Genomic DNA, 3,002 nt, shown 5'->3' with positions numbered 1-3,002 from the left:
AATGGTATATAGCTAGGCACGGCCGTAGTCACTAGATGGCGCTGTCGCGGAAGTGCTCAAAATTTGTACGCAAGCTTCGTTCGCATGTCAATCATTGCAATCGCATAGCGATGCGATATCGTCAAAATTAAGCCCCTGTTATCGCGGATGAACATGATATTTTCTCTTTGTGCTTGTCCGATCCCGTGCGATGAAAAATATGTCATCATATTGCACAGGACTTTCGCGAGCTACCGATGTCATTTTCGTGCCCCAAATTCCATGAAATCTTCCGAAAATAAACATGAAAGTGTCGGTAAGTCGAAAATGTCTTGAGTTGCTTTCAATTCTTACCTTATTTAGTTGTATTTCTTGTAAAATGGGTCTCGAAGGGTTCCGGATTTTCCGTTGATTGTGAAACTTGAGTTGATTTCCTTTCTGTGTATTGCAGTGAAATTGCAGCGCGGGGAATCGCAAGGGCTGGGGAAGCCCTTCTCAGTGAGGTTTGCAAGCTGAGCTGCCCTTGAATTTGGTCGAATTTCGAGCCATTTTAATCGCGCGCGGGATGATTAATTTACATCATAATAGAGATTAAGATTACGTCACGTACGTGCGTACCTGTGATACACACAGAAATGAAATTGAACTTGAATCACACGGAATCACAGTCAAGAAATGCTTTGTTTTCTTCGTTTGCTGAATGATTTCCTGAATTTAAAATCATGAATAAACACCAGAGTAATGACATGAATAAGATAATCATGGTCATATTTGAGAAATAACTAAATATTTTCTGAAAACGAGTGAAGATGATGGGGCAGTGATGTGCATGCACTGGAAAATGAACATTCACTGTCAGTGTCAGTGCCGTGGTGTCAGTGTTTTACTGCCAATACTGGCTTTACTTTTGCACTGGTTTTTCTTTTGCCAACTAGATTAAAAACTCATTTATTGATATGTTTATTGCAATTTTTGAATAAATGGTAATACAAAGTGGGAAAAAAAAGATAAATGAAGATAAAAATACTTTTGACTAAAAACTTGTCATGCCATCACCCCCCCCCCCCCAGAAAAAAAATACCCACTATCTTGAATGACTCGGGTAATTTAATTTGTATTGAAAAAAATAAACAATTGTATTTATGCATTTGATATTTCTGATTCTTTCTGCCAGAATACCAGATGCCATCATGAATAACCTCACCACCAGGTTGAACTCCTAAACATCTTGATGATGACTATCTCCCGAGATATATCTTGCCTTCTTGAGATTGGAAGTTTTAAGTTCAAGTCAGAGCGACCTAAGGCCCTACTACCAAGAAGAATCCAGATTTACATAAAAACAAATCCCACGAAAGATACAAACTGATTTTACTATTAATGTGTAGTGTGTGTGTGAGACACTGTGTTTGTGTTTATTTTGATGAGGATCTCCTGTCTCTTTTTATTATTTCATTGACTGAATGAATGATCAATACCTAAAAGTGAGAACTGATTTTTGAGGAGAGTAGATAAGTGTATGGTTTTGAGTGAATTTGAGTAACTTTTGTTTTTATTACCGGTATTTTTTTCATCATTATCATTATTTTGCCTTTTATTACATATTTTCAGTTTATTTAACATTAAGTTTAAGTAACCAAACTTGATCAAAGTGTTCAATTTTTGGGATAGAATTTTGTAATTTCATTTATCAGGTAATAAAACTGAGTTTGGTAAATCTAAAAAAGGACACTAAAAATATGAACACTTGGAGATGCTCACTAAGATGAGGAAAAAACATGAAAGGAACTGGAACTTAAGTGGATGTTATAGCATGCCTTTCGAAGATCTCCAAGCACCTGGAATCATAGGCGGTGGAAGTGGGGGGGGGGACGTATCCCCCTAAATTTTAGGTGGGGAGGGGACGACCCCCCCCCTCAATTTTTTGTTGATAACCTTTTTTTTTTTTTTTTTTTTTTTTGCTTGTCAATTTTCACTTTTGTTTCCTGTGTCCCCCCCCCCCTAAGATTTTTTGTCACTATTTTTTTTTTTTTTGTCAAAAAGTTTTGGCGGTTCCCCCCTAAAATTTTTGGCTTCCGCCGCCAATGCCAGGAATGATGATGTTCAACTGAGAGTCGCTGAAGTGGAACTTGTTGCAGAGAATGATTATTCCAGGACAAGTTAGATGATATTACCCAGCCCATACATCACAACAATGGAAGGGAGACAATATACCCCTGTACTACGTGAAGTATCATATTATCTTCAGGTTGGTTTGGAAAGTAATAATAGTCCTCTAGTCAATATTAACGTCTGTCCAACATAATGGTACTATCGAGCAATTTGGGGGTTCAATCACAAACAGCAAAAGTTTAGTAAATTGACACTAGTAAGATAATTAAACAAATATAATACAGCCAAACTGTCTGACCCCTTACTTGACTACTGACTTAACTACTTATTAAAAAATGACAAGTGATGCTTAGGCCCTTTGTAACCATTGTATTGGGCAGACTTTGAAGCAGATGACTAGAATTCATACTTTCATGAAGATGAAGGAAGATCAAAAGAATTATTACAATTTAGCAAATATGAAATTAGAACACTGTCATGGTTATAAAAAATAATGAATTTCTATCAAGTAAAATGACAATACAATGTAAGAAATAATTGCAATCAAGTAATTTCATTTGCAAAAGATATTTTCCATAATTTAATAACCAAATTTCTCAAGATAATATTCTTCTGCACAGAAGTGTATGACACGCTCAGTGTAAATCATGCTGTTTATAAATCTCTAGGAAACCTTTTTTTTTCAAAATGAAAATACATTTAAACTTAATGGAAACCAGGGGTGGATCCAGGATTTATCCTGGGGGGGGGCACATTTTCATGATGAAAATTTGTCAAGCAAAAAAAGGGCCTTGCTTTCCGGGGGGGGGGCATACTTTGGTGAAAATGGCATATTTTCATTACAAATCTCGACTGAGGCTCTCTAAGGGGGGGGGGGTGAGCCAGATGTGCCCTCCCCCAGATCCACCAGT

The sequence above is a fragment of the Lytechinus pictus genome, chromosome 7 (assembly GCF_037042905.1).
Source record: "Lytechinus pictus isolate F3 Inbred chromosome 7, Lp3.0, whole genome shotgun sequence".
In the NCBI taxonomy this organism is placed as follows: Eukaryota; Metazoa; Echinodermata; class Echinoidea; order Temnopleuroida; family Toxopneustidae; genus Lytechinus; species Lytechinus pictus.
The sequence above is the reverse complement of the archived record's forward strand: the minus strand, read 5'-3'. Positions refer to the sequence as shown.